Source organism: Leuresthes tenuis, unplaced genomic scaffold, assembly GCF_036924035.1.
Source record: "Leuresthes tenuis unplaced genomic scaffold, fLeuTen1.0.hap1 SCAF_21, whole genome shotgun sequence".
NCBI classification, from domain to species: domain Eukaryota; kingdom Metazoa; phylum Chordata; class Actinopteri; order Atheriniformes; family Atherinopsidae; genus Leuresthes; species Leuresthes tenuis.
In genome coordinates, this window is record NW_027325375.1 from 24,685,534 (window position 1) to 24,699,962 (window position 14,429).

The 14,429-nt window shown below is 43.9% G+C and overlaps 1 protein-coding gene across 3 annotated transcripts in view; it reads left to right on the plus strand.

The window, feature by feature from the left end:
* The window catches only part of fam222ba (family with sequence similarity 222 member Ba), a 27,246-nt gene continuing 12,817 nt past the window's right edge, over window positions 1–14,429 (plus strand). The window contains exon 1 of one of the 3 annotated variants that reach the window (XM_072374293.1): window positions 1–112. The gene's annotated coding sequence lies outside the window, so the exon portion shown is untranslated. Of the gene's footprint in view, window positions 113–796; window positions 1,325–14,429 lie in introns of those variants that run through there. The other 2 variants (XM_072374294.1, XM_072374295.1) reach the window with 2 other exon arrangements.

The following is a 14,429-nucleotide window of genomic DNA, read 5'->3' on the forward strand; positions in this document are numbered from 1 at the left end:
CAGACAGCAGCAGCAGCAGTGATTCGGGCAGCGCAGGGCAACGGGAGAAAATCTGTCCGTTATAAACCATGGCGACGTACTAAACGATGCTTTTCGCCGAGGTAAACGGAGAGTAAGTAGTTGCATCTTTACGACATGGCTGCTGCCCCTTACTGTGTGACATCCTCTTAAATCGTGGCATAAGATATCAGAAGCGGCTGAGAAGGCAACAATGGGACTGTGTATGTTTCACACTGTCTGGCTAGCTTAGCAAGCCAGGAGCCTGGGCAGTCAGCTGGCACTCTGACTGGTAACCTGCAGGTTTATAGCTCTGTACTGGTCCCCTTTATTGTCTGTTTATATGTGGTGAAACCTCCACCTACGGCTTAACGGTCTCATAGGAGTCGCTATTATTTTTACGCAAAAAACAACCTTAATTTCTTTAAAAATGTGGTGTTTATCGGGCGAACTGAGAGTGTGTTTAAGAGCTTTTTTATTTTTTTTTAGCTAGTTGTGTTTTTGCCGTGTGACAACAACTAGTGGGGATTAAGCAGAGGCTCATTTGACCGCTAACCAACTGTCATAAATTGGTGAAATTCACCATCACGATGCTGATTGTTTTTGTGCCAACTCTCAAGAGAAATGTTTAGCTCCTTGAAAAAGCCAGCTTGATATTAAGTCAAGGGTTATTTTTATGATAGGTGCGACTCTCAAGGTATGTATGAGATTCTTCCTCATGGTGCTGGTATCCCATATAAATCATTAGGACGCGCATGCATACACACACAGAGAGTCAGTCGTCTTCCACAGCTTGTCTGCAAATAGCACCTCCTCATTCACTGCCAGAGGAAAGTGGAGTGTTTGCACCTGCAAAAGCAAGTGTTAAAGGTGATAACAAAAGGTTGACGTCACCGGACTCATCCTGATCCTGCCGCACAACCCCGACCATTGAGGATGAGAGCAGGAGTAGTTTCAGAGGAGGAGGAGAGCAGCTGTTTTGCTTTTTCTTTTTTTTCTTTTTTGCTGTAACGTCTTACGGCGGTTCGTGTCTGGAAGGAGAAGGTCTATCTCTGATCAAATTTCGGGTATCCTAAGGGCGCACTTAACTAATGGGATCCTATCGATGTTTCTCCCCCTCTAAGCCTGATCTTTACACGGCGGAATGTTAATGTTGCCACAGCCTGTCCGTGTTGTCTTTGGCTGCTCTGAGTCTGGCTTTATTGATATAATCGGTCTGTAATGTCATGGAGCTTGACAGATTTTTATTGAAAAGCATACCGCAGTAGAGCAACTCCTCAGTGACTGATGGGACTGTGGAAGTTTATCTGTATTTACTCTGCACATGGTAAGATGATAAAAAAAAAAACGAAACATTGTGGGAAAATGTCGGGAGATAGGAGCTCTTTTGTCACATTTGCATGTCCATTTTTATTTAAAGAAAAAAAAAAGTGTCGTTATGTAAAAAGCCTTTATCTTTTCTTTCCATGACAAAGGTGAGACTGTTTGATTTATGGCAGCGGGGAGGATGTGCTCAGTGATATCCTGTGCTTACTCAAACAAAAGCCTGATATTACTTGCCCCAAAGTGCAGTTTTGCAATGTAGCTTTCTCCCCCTACATTTTCCAAAGAGCAGATAATTAAATTTCAGACCTTGTTGTTGGGGAAACTCTGAGCCCCTAGACCCCCTGCAATTATCGTACAGAAGGAACCTTCTTTGCATTTGGGTGCTATGTTTCCCAGCACAATGAAGATTAATTAGGTCTTAGCAGCAAATTACTGTAAGGCCTCTTCCCATCTGTAAAATGCAGTTCACTTCTAATGACAGCAGCCTAAGTAATGCTGGAAGAAGCTGTGCTAAAAATGCTTTAGACACTTTGTGGTGCAGAGGTTATCAGTTTGTTTGACGTAGATGTTTGCTTTTAAGTGCCATATTTGTGACTTTCTGTGTGTGCTCACGAACATGTGCTCGTCTCTATTTAAGACAGAGGATGACATTTGTGTTTGCTCTTAGTTATAAAGCCAGGCAATCAGCCTGAGTGTCAGGAGCACCTGGTACATTTGTTCATGTCATGCTGGTCAGCAATGCAGAAAATTACTGCGTTCCACCAAATTGAAACACCACTTGAATGCATGTGTTAATTAGATCTCTGCGTGGCTTTTCAAAGTGTTTTCTCCTCCTCTCCCCGTGAGTCATGTGCTGACTCTTTGACCTGTCACCGCAAATCCACAGTCTTTGCTGAGGGCAAACTGACAGAAAAGCAAGCTCGCCTTGTTTTTCTCTCCCAGCAAGCCACTGACAAATATATTTCAACATATTGATCTAGATTGTGAGTAGAGGAGGGTCATTTTCTCAAGAATACTTGCATGGCATAGCGGCTGCTGTAGCTTCGCGGTTCACAGTTGGCTGTCGATGATGACGTGTTGCAGAAAAAAAGCTTATTCTTCTTGTTTAGGATTACGTGAATGGAGGCATTAAAGTGGAGTAGCGTGTGGAGTAAAGGATGACTGGAACACACAACTGCGCAGTTTCTGGACACTATTATTTCTGTATCTAACTTTCGTCTTGGAAGCAAATGGTAAAGATATCAGTGAGTTTTGATTTGGCTCCATAGAGCGAAATCAGTTGTCCTGTTTATCTTGCAGTGAAGCCGGATGTTTTGTGTTGGAGGAGGTTTTCCACTCGACAGCCAAATGATCTGAATCCCAACATTAGGCTTATTTCAGACAGCAGTAATAAGAGGATGACATCAAAGCTTGCTTTATTTCTCAGCTACTTCAGAGCAAGGCTGTGAATAACAGATCACAAGGTACAAAGAGTGAACCACAGAACTTGAGCAGCTTTTATGTTTCATCTGTTGTTGGGATTCACAAGGAGCTCATTAAAGCCCATTGATTAGTAACAGCCCTGATTCTGTGATTGTTAACTGTGAAATCACTTGGCTAACCAACATATTTTTGAAGTGGTGGTTTTTGTGCTGGAATGATGCTCGTTTTGGGTAATTCAAAGGCAGTGACTTGATGAGGCATTTTAGTGATGGTACTTGAATTGGAAATGTGTAACCGCATGCTCTTCCCAATGCAATGTAATGCGTTTGCTTCTTTCATATTCCAGCGGGAGCTTGTGTATGCTAAATCTCTCCCAGGTGTTGTCGATGTGTTTCATGTGCACGACAGGTTTCCATTTTCCTCACCTAGTCATTTTGGATGTGCAGCATTTGTTGAATATCATCCATTTGCTAAATGAGGCTGCCCCCACATTCTCAGGCAGCAGGGGTAGAGATTTTCCAGGTACCAATGATCTGCCAGCCAGCTCCACCTTCGGGTCCTCGAGTCACCAGTGCAGCTGTCAGCCCACTCTTCCCCCACTCAGCCACCCACCACTTGGAGAAACTCTCTGCGAGACCTCCTGATGTCTCTTCAGTTGCACGAGAGAGGTTTCAGACTCGGAGCAGATGTTTGGTGGTGTGGCAAAGTCAGGTCAGGCTCAGAGGAAAACTGCAACCGCATGATGAAATGACGAACAACTCCTGGATACCTCAGATAAAACGTACTGAACAATAGGACTGAGGCTGTGGGTCAGCTGATGCGTGGCATTTACTTGGTTTCTTGTGGGTTGTTTTACTTTATCTGCTATGAGTAAAGGCACTAGACCTGATTTCAAGATACACTTTGTGTCGTTGTTTGTTGTATTTTAGTGTTTTTCTTTCTTTTTTTTTAAATGAAGATTTGCATGGTAGCTGGCAGGCCCAATTAGGGCAAAGAGTTGTGCACTTGCTTGGTAGTTTGCGTAATAGGCAAACCTGAGGCTTTAAGCCAGACAGTGACGTTACAAGCAGTAGAACCAAAGGGATTTCTTAAATTGTTATGTCTTTAGCTTCAGGGTAATCATGGAAGAATCTAAGGCTCCTGGTGACATTTGCAGCAGTAAGGGCAGCAGGATGAACAAGACTCGGTCTAGGACTGAATCTGTGTGATCAGGATCGTCGGAGACACTGCAGATGACAGGGTTGTTTATCCACTCTATCTCACAGGAACAGCAGAAGAGCAGGGCAGATACTGTTATCTGTTTATTGCACGAGATAAGGTCGTCTCAATCGGATCACTGACCCTTCACTGATGTTCCCCACCCACAATACCGAGCACTCTGTAATAAGAGGTTGCCAGGCGAGTCCCGTATCACTATGAAGTAATCCTAATAGATGCCATTAGCCTGTCCACGGTTATTGCTGCCGTTTTCCAATGTCCATGCCAACTGTACATATCAGGACATCATTAGCTACCAACAGAGAAGCTCAGAGTCTGACCCTGTGTGTGGGGTCAGAAAGAATGCCACAACAAAGCAGCAGCAAAGCTGCAGGGGATATCAAGTGGAGGCGATAGAGGAAGAGTGAGCCCAAAGTGTCATTGCTGGCGCAGATATTAGATAAGACTAAGCTTCGAGAGGATTAAATAGGGAGGAGATGTAAAATGCCGTCGGCTAATTGGGCTTTATTTTGAATATTTCAGAGGCTTCATTAGAGACTAAATTGGTCAAGTGTTTGAGCTCGGTCTAGAGTGTGAGTTGCTCTGTGGGACACTGTAAGCTCAGTATATGCTGAAATCATGTGGAGGTATTTAAAAATCCCTGTTTTTATTTTCTGGCCAAACGTAGCTGTGTGAATTTGTTCACTAAAAGTTTTTTGGTATGTCTTTGAAATTTTGAACAGGACGCAGAAACCTGGGGGATAGTGTGGTTATTATTCAGTTATCCTCTGTAGTCTGGACAAAGCAGTGAGAGCTTGGAGGTTTGGTCCGGGTGTCAGGATCTATGCTGGAGCGAGATGATGGCTGAGCTCAGAGAGCTGTTGTGTAGAGCGGTCAGTGCCAGGCACTTTGCCATGACCCTCCTCAGTTTATCATGGGTCACACCACTTCTCCAGGCCTCAGTATGTGTGTGTGTGTGTGTGTGTACTGAGTGCTTGAGAGCAAGCGGTGCTTAGAATGGGGTCCTTTATAACCTTCTAACCCTCTGGTCCTGTTTGCAGCCATTGTTGGCTGCAGTGAATGGTGTCTTCGTGCCTTGAAAAGTAACCAGATGACATTCTTCCTCTTGTTCAAAAGGGCCCGAGGTTCTGTGGTGAAAAGCGGCTGAAAGGATAGGCTAAGACTGTGACCTTCAGAGGCTAATCTCTGGCATGTCATTCAGTGCCTGTATGAAGCAAATGCAGACCTCTCTCTCTCTGATAGCAAAGTACCAATTCAAACAAGGCAGAAATTCTTCTGAGGTTTTCAACAGTTATACTAAAAAAAAACCCTTCAAGTTCATTTTTTGTTGGGTTTTCTAAGTAACCAGAAGGTGTTTTGTAGCAGCAGAGCTGAATCATCATTCCAGACAGGCAGTGTGTCTGACACCTACATTGTCCAAACAGTCTCCCCAGCCTGTGACTGAGCCCTCCGTGCACAGACCTGTGGCATCAGCAGCCCCTCTGTGCTGCATGCTGAAATACCACCGCTGCTGAGATAGCAAAGGGGATGAAATGCACTTAGTGAGACAGTAAACATCGTTGCAGCTTTCAAACTAGCTTACGTTGTTTATGTCTTCTCCTCTCTGGTGTATTTGCTGTCTTCAGCTGGCTGCCTTTCCTGGAATGTGCAGAGATGCAGTTGTCGCTCTGCAGGGGGATGTTGGCTGTAATCACTGCACATAGTTCAACTGTGTAGTTTGATTCAACTCTGCAACAATCAGACAGGAGTCACGTTATTCTCCCACACAGGGATTTTGTGCATTGAGATAATCTGTATTTTATTTTATTGTTGAGATTATTGTTTCAACAACAGACGCATTACATTTTTAAATTATTTTTACAGCTTCGCATGCCCCCATTTTTGCATTTGGAGGGTTTTACACATGCCTATTTCTTCTTCTATAAGAAGAAACCCCCACAGCATAATTCAGCGTTGCTTCATATTTATTCAGATTATAACATTTATGCTTGTAGTTTACGTTAAGAGCAAGGCTTTCTCAATAACATATTCAAGGGGATCTGCTTTTCAGGAAAAAATTGGTATCTTTGTGTGAGCCCAGATGATCTCTGAGATGATCTCTCTGGTCTAAAGACACATTTTGTGTCCAATGTTAGAGCTGTATACCACCTGTATGGGGTTAAGATCAGGGTCAGTTCTCATGCAGCAGTCTGTTGTCCAGGGCCCCTTTTTCAGGAGCTTGTTGTGCTGTGGACTGACGTGGAAAAGAAAAGCTGTCGGGTTTTTAGGGCCTCCTTTGTCAGACATCTTTCAGCAATAAATGATTGGCATATCTTCTGCCATTTCCTCCTTTTGTTTGCGGCCATTGAGTTTGAGAGCAAATAATGACATTGACCATTATGTGTGATGTATTTGCAGCCCGCGTTCATGTGCACCATTTTAAAAAAAGGCGAGGTTGTTTACAAAGGAAGCATTGGATTAGAAAAGGAAAATGTCAACTTTTATCATGCTCCTGCACAAGCGTTTTACATTTGTCAGAAATTGTCCCCTAAAGTAGAGTAACGTCTGCACAATGTGATTGAAATGGAGGGGGAGAAGCAAAAGAAGAAGGGTCGGCTACAATATGAAAGACTTGAAAGTACTTGTATGTAAAAAGTCCTGAAGCAGGTCGTGTTGCTGTGTGACAGAGAGGCATTCGTCTTGCTGGGTAACTGACATCTCTGGGTCTCATTGCGGGGGTTTGCCTGAGCTGCGTGTCGGCTTTCTGTAATTAATAGCCAGTAGCCCCCTCACCCCATCAAGGGACCAGGTGCTGCTTAGATCTGCTCTGGCACTGAGATGCAGCAGATCCACCGGTTGTGAGTTTCACTGTTATTGAGATAAAGTTCACAGATATCAACAACATCCCTCTTAGTGCATACAACTGCGCTGACTGTGTACATGTAAACACACCATCACAGATCCAAAACAAAGAGATGAATTTTAATGATGCACAGCTGATGGATTGCTTGTTGGTAAAGGATGTGGTTCATTTAGTCCACTTTGCGTCAAGCCCCATTGTATTCGCGTCCTGTGCTGTTTAGCAGGGCTTGCTGCCCTGACAGATTGCCATCCCGATGGGGAGATTTACCCAGCCAGCTCTGCCAATGGCACTGACACCATCATTAGGCTTTGATCAGCTGCAGTCTGCAAGGGGAAGAAGAGAGAGTAATATTCTTGATCTAATTACTAGGAGACATTTCAGGCAGTGTAATGTGTGATTTAACCTCTTGTCTGAGGCTATAAAAGGAAGCTGGGTTAATCTTCCTGGCAACCTCTTTTCCACACAGGAGACCGTGTCTTTAAATTTCCTTTTCCCATGAACCCAGTAAAAACCGGAATGGCAGTGTAGTGTGCTAACTCACTGCTGCAGTCTTTCTACTTGAAATCTCTTTAGGGAAGTGTTCGGTGACCTTTGAATGTTAGCAACAGCTGGTTCGCAGGAACTCATGCAATGTGCATTTTGACAATTGCGAGCAGAACGAAAAGGGCTGTCCTTTTGACTTTTGCATTCTCCAGCCGGATGGATTGTTTTTGCTGCCCTTTTTGTTTATCTCCATCTTGTTCTGTCTCCCTCTTCTTTTTCTTCCTCGCCACCACCACCCACCCACACACTGCAGCATGATGAGTGCAGGGAACTTGATTGAACAAATAGATTGTAAGTGGAATCGAGGGGTTTGGGTTAATCAGTCAAACATAGTTAAACAATTCTTTAGACATGAAGGGATTAGTCTTGCTTGCGTTGAGCTCATCAGAGCCCATTCTCCTCGATGCTGGCTGGGCTTTTAGGGCCAAGGGCTGCGGCCTCTCTGGCTCCATGGAGAACCACACACGCACCCCTCAGCATGCTCCATTGCCTATGAATGCCCCACCACTCTCTTTCTCTTTGTCACAGAGTACAATTGGAATGATGGATTAGCAAATTAAATGCAGACCTTTCTATTCATGGCCATTCCTGCTTAAAATGGTTACCCGGTTCACTGTATGTCCGCTAATTCCTTGAGAAAATGCGTTTTACCCTCAAACAGAAAATGGTTCAGTGACATAAAGGCCTCGCTGTATCTTGTTTTTACAGGATGACTTCCTGCGCATTTTCCTCCCCTTTTTGAACTGAGTGCTGATCCCACTGATAGGAAGTGGCCCCAATATGATGATGTGTTGGCAAAGGCAAAGTGCACAGCTGCAGCCAGCCTGAGCCTGCTCTAAATGAACGACGTCGCTCTCTTATCCACATTCCTGAGCGGAGCATCGACCCTGTTGACCAAGAGATATCGTCATGTTCTTCAACTGTTGAGATTGATTAGATGCTTTCAGACACTAAAATAACTTGTACAAGTATCTTCCTCTGACCTATGACATATTCATTTTGACCTATGGTGTGTTTTGAAGCAAAAATGTTGATGAGCATGACTGTTTTCATACTTTTAGCCGCAGCTTCTTGGTTGTGAGAGTTTTCTGCCTGGTGATAGTAAAAAGAATACACGAACAAAATGCCAGCAGCTTTGGAAGCGTTGGATATTAAACCATTTTAGTGGTTTTATATGAATTATTATGTTTGTGTGGATTCAGATTTACTATGTATTGTTAAATTTGATTGCTTGTTTTTGTCGATGCTCAACATCACTGTTAAAATTGATTGGGTTTTCTTCTCTTCAGCTCAGTGAAGTTTAATTCTGCTTGTTGAAGATGAGTTCTGAAGATTAGGTTCTACTTTCTGTTTACCACGCAGTCCTTCGCTATTTTTCGTTCTATATTTCTCTGCCCCACAGTTCTTCCTCCGGTGCAGTAATGGGGGGGCTGCGGTGCTCTGTAGAGACCCCAATTAGCAGGACTAGCGGGCCTGCTGAAGGTCACTCTTGGAGCTTTGGTGTGAGAAAGGAGGAGGCTGGGCCAGCCAGGAGCAGCTCTGATGACAGTGGTGAGGCTGCTGGAGTTCTCACACAATAGCAGCAATTTTTAACCTCAACAGCAGTCTGAACAGTCGCAGCTTTTTCACATTGCACAGTGCTGGCAAAAAGTGGCTGAGAATTTTGTTAAGGTCAAGTGTTCTCAGCGGATTGTCATAGTATACTGTGACCATATCTTAGAGATCCATTTGTCATTAGCTCCAAAGTCCCCTACTTCATCAGCCCGTCTCTGGTGTCGGCTATCTCAGCCTGATTGATGGCTCTGTCCTTATTGCAGGGAACTGTGGTCGATGGCAAAAAATTTGCTGCTGGGTGCATTAATGCTGTGTTCAGTGGCATAGACCTTTGAGCAAGCCTCATCAGTCTTGAATCATTGGACGGCCACAGGAGATCTGTATAAGTGGACATAATGCAAGAGAGAAAAGGAGAGAGATCGACAGGAAAAAGAGTTTTTATCAGCGGGGTTAACTCTATTACTGCTCTGACTTTGTTTCAGCGGTTCAGGATAGAAGACGATATGGAAGATTTCAAGTTAATCTCTAAGATTTCCAAAGTACTGTAGCCACACACAAGATGAATGTTTTGTGTTTAAATACAAAGTTCAGCTTCCAGAGGTTAGATGTTTTTAGCTTTTTCTTCAACAGTAGAGTCTTAAGAAGACTGTCACTGTTGCTGTCACAACTCTGAACAGGCACTACATATTTGACAACTTTTGATACGCAGCTGCAAAATAAGCACTTTTTTTGTTTTAGTTTGTTCTGAAAAGCTTGCGCTGCAGGCTGTGGGGGCAAATTCTGAACTAAATCTGCTAAATCAGTCATTTGAACATCATAAAAGAGTCCTGTGCTCGCTTCGAGAAATTTTGGTTTCCTCGTTGCTTTGAACTGTAGTGACTGTTTTGGTGTAGCTACCGCTGCAAGTGTAGGAGGTAAAAACTCTGGTGCTATGACAACACGAGTATACGCCAACATAGTGTGTAGGCCCACATTTCGACAGACTGACGGCCCTTTGAACCTGGAAGGGCCAGATATTCCCATGCAGACACAGAGGTGAGATGTTTGCCTGAGCCTGTGTTTGCCTGGCTCTCCAGAGTCACCGCCTTGCTGCCTGGTACCTCCAAGCTGTTGTCTGCTGGGGAAAGCTGGGGGTGGAGAGGTGCTCACATTCACACAGGAGATGAAAGAAAGGCCGCAAATGTCTAGCCAGAAGCAAAAGGAGCACATTGATGTCCAGTGGAGAGAGAGCTTCTTTTGGCTGGTCTGCAGATATGTAGGGGTTTCGTTTGGTCTTGCTGAGGGCCAGACTAGCCTTACCATCGTTTTATGGACATGGATTAGATTTTACTGAACACATACACAGCATGTTATTATGTTAACATGCAACAATAGTAACATGTTGTTTGTGGCTTGCTGTTTGTGTAACTTAAAGACGTTTCTGAGTACACAACATCACCAGATCTCAATAATCCACTCCGGGGACCTCAGATAGCATACGTCAGTGAGAGTTTTTTTTGGGTTGTATTCAAGTAGTTTAAAGGGTAAAAAAGCTGGTGGTTCGGTGAAGCTTTATTATACATACCAGTTAAAGATGAAGGCCCGGGTTGCTGAAATTCTTTGAAATGTCAGAGTCCATGAATGATTGAATGGCCCTGAGTTATGACAGCATCTAAATTCTTAAAATGACTGAAACTCTTACACTGCTGGCATTTTATGGCACTAGTGACTAAACCACAGCATGTGAGCAACGTGCCACATAAATAAGAAGACTTCTGGCGAACAAAGTTATTTAATGTCGAATATTTAAAGGCTGAATTGTTTGAGTGACTTCTTCCACTGTGGGATAAGTCTAGTTAGGTATTTTTTATTTTGTATGTGTGTGTATGAGTATAGATACAGCTGATATGGGAGAGAGGCCCAGTTAGTATAATGGCACAGTGGATAAATCTCTCACAACAGGCCTGTGGAAGCTGTTTTTGTGTGTTAAGCCCTTTTAGGATGATTTGTGAGACTCAGCGCTTGCACAGTTCTGTCCAGAAGAGCTGCTCTGCTCCCCCCACCTCATCTAAATCAGTCCAGTGCTAGCAAACAGGCCAGGGCTGGTTAAGGCTGGGTCAATAAAATGGGTCTGAGCAGTACAAACACAGAGCCTTAACTTTATTTTTTTCTCTCTGTTAAACACTGTGTGCGTGTCAATAAGAATGAACTGGAAATATCAAAGGAGGTCATTATTCCTGCAGGGGAAAATCACCAGTGTATATTAATTTGCACTTATATGTTTTTTTTCCTCCTTATACATGTGTGTAGAAAGACGGGCGAACAGCTGCATTGATTTGATTTTGTTTGCTGAGCTCTCTCTGAGCAGAAATGTAAGCCGTGGGAACACCTGGAAAATGGGAGAGGAGGTGGCGGTATCAGCTCTGCTCCTGGCTCTGAACCAGGCATAAATGCATGCAAAAACACACACACACACACACACACACAGAGACATCTCACATGTGTGAGGGCAGCCTGGGATCCCAATCAGCAGCACTTAACAAAGCTTCCCTCTTTCTCCCTTTAATCGCAGGCTCAATTTGTCACTGGGGTGTCGAATTTCTGATAAGCGCTTTGACTGAGAGAGGCGAGATGGGTGTGGGGGCGAACACAAAATGGATGCACCTGCTAACAAATGAAATCAAACCACTCCATCTTCATTTCCCCCTTTTTTTGCAAGCTGGAACAATGCTACCTCACTTTGGCTCCCAGCACATTGAGTTTTTCCCCACTAAGCAAGGAGAAGGCCCGACTGACTTACAGTGAAATAATGAGAAGGAGCTGAGAAGTCTGCTCTCCAGCCTCTGATAGACAGCAGGATTGTATACAGTGGAGGAGAAGTGGTTCAGAGTTCATTTTACATATGAGGATCTCTCAGCAACTCGGGCATCTACTCGTTTAAGACTGCAATTAACCGAGCCTTCAAATAAAAGCAAACAACTTTAAACACCAGCTGGTGTCCAGTCAGGTGATTTCTGCCACTTTTCACACCATAACACACACAGGTAGTGGATGTGTGGTAATCTAGTATCTGTGTCCACCCATGACATTACTGTCCTGTACCAAACCCAGCACTGCGGCATCTGACGCAGCTACATGTGACTCAGCACGTTGTTGTCTGGTGTGTTGTGAAGATATGTGAAGATAGCGCAGGTGTGGTGGCACCACCAAGGAGCGGTGCTTGTCTCGTTACTGGGATCACTGCCTCTGGTAGTCGGATCACATTGTGGCTGAATTACCATTAAATTTGGCACAAACAGATGTGTTCCCTTTTGATCACTGTACTTTTATTTGATATTTCCAATCTACTGGGAACAGAATACCTACAAAACAAATTATACTGCCATCTGCCCCAGCTTCACTTAATTTTGCCAACTGGCAATAAAAAAAATGCTGCTTGGACTTGATAAACCTGCCAAAGATGACTGTTTTTTGACCATACAACGTTTAGTTTAGCTTCATTTGTGTGTCTTAAGACTCTTACTGTTGCTCCTGTAACATTTAGGAACTGACCGGCTCTGATCTTTTCTTCTTTTGTAAACCCACCATGGACATAGCGCAGAGAAAGTCTTTATTTTCCCCAGTCAGTAAACACACCACCATTCTCGTTGTGATAGCCCCAGACACTTGCTGAATGAAGGGATGACATTCCTCTGTTTTTTTATTATCTTCCGCTCAAATACAGAACTTTATTTCAGTTCAAATTTTGATTAAAAAAAAACATGTTTTTGATGCACTATAAACCAACTATAATCAGGTTTATAAAGGAGGACAATAATACAATTCCAAATACCTTGCCTGGTATGTTTTTTGGAGAAAAAGTAAAAATTGTCTCTGGTCAGTGTCTTTAACCCTCTGAGGTCTATGATCACACCGGCATGATCAGATCGCATGATGTCATTAAGGCTCAGACCCCAGAGGGTTCATGTAAAATGAAAGCAAAAAATTACAAAACTTATTTTGTGTACTATTCAGAAAGATTTAAAATCAGGAGGAAATTAGAGGTGATGCCTTTGCTTCTATCATCGGCGCTGAATAAGGACTGACCCAGTATTGAACCTCATCACCAATGATTTTAGAACAGCTTCTCATTATTTTAAATCATTTTATGCTCTCATCAGAACTCGTGAGTTGTATTGAGCACATAAGTAAATCAAATCTAACCTCCTGAGCTGCTTCATAAGATCTTTTGCTACATTGCAGTTTCTCCCCATGTGGTTTAGGTCTGTCATGTCTGAGAGTAGGCTGGCTTCTTCCTCACTGAGGCATGCCCAGCTTCTGTCTGTTCTCTCGATGGATTTGCTCCAGATAAATAAATAAATAGACTGGCACCCCTCACTTTAGATCGCCGCTGTTTTTTGGCAGGCCATCCACTATGCATTTTCTATCAGGTGTAAACATGTCTGTCAAGCGGCGCAGTCCGGGACCCCAGCATCTTGGCATTCATGACGCTACCCTTGCGGCACTGCCAGCTTTTTCTGGCTGCCCAAGACCTTGGCTGGCCTTGACATGACTGAGCACACTTAGCCCTACCTTCCACATTTGCAGGCTTCTTTGGGAAGCAGAGCCAGCTTAAGTGGCTATTAGTGAAACTGCCCCCAAGTTGAAGAACCTTTGCTGGCTGTCCTCGCAGCGCTGACGTGGTAGACTGGTAATGGCCGTAGCATTAAGATAGCCAGGCCAGAAAACTGGCTGCTTAATATATTCTCATCCTCTCATCTTGCTACCATTCCTGTCATCTTCTCAACTGTAAAAAGTCACGGTCATCATCCAGGAAGCTGCAAGCCACTGGTGCAAAGACAAAGAGAGGAGGAATGAAGTCAGTTTGATAAGAAATCTCATACTTTTCAAGTGTTTCCTTTGAGTTTCATGGCCCTGCGTTCAGACTGTGAAACCAGCTTTCCGTGTCTGACACGTATGCAAAAATGTAGCCAATCCACTTGTGGGCTAACGCAGTATTCGAGGGGCATGCTGTCTCTCTCCGCTCCATATCCACTACCTCACCTCAGGGATCTGTCACTTTTTCATCAGTCAGTTGCGAAGCGTTCACCCTGCCTCCCAGCTCTGTTACAGACCCCTCCCTCCCAACTAAAGAAGAGCAGTTTCAAGTAGCTGTCTTCTTCTCTCCCACACTACCGCAGCAGTTTCCTTGCTTGACAGTTTTATCCCTGACACACAGTTTCTTGCAACTTGGAAATCCCTATTTTACTGACTCTCCATGTAGGCGCTAGTTGGGTTTGGCTTGGTTCTCTTATTTATCTCACCATCATAGATTTCTCTCCTTCTCAACCCTTATCTTCTGGTTTCAGTTATCACCCCGTTTACGAAGGGTCTCGGCCCGTCCCAGACACCTCCGGGTGTGCTGGAGTCATCAACATTCATTGTGTAAACCAGCCTAACTTGCCTACAGCCTTCTTCACCAGATAGAAAACCTTTTCTACCTCTGTTTGTATAGCCTAATGGGCTACTGAAGGCCATAGCAAGCTGTTATTTCTTTCTAACATGCTCA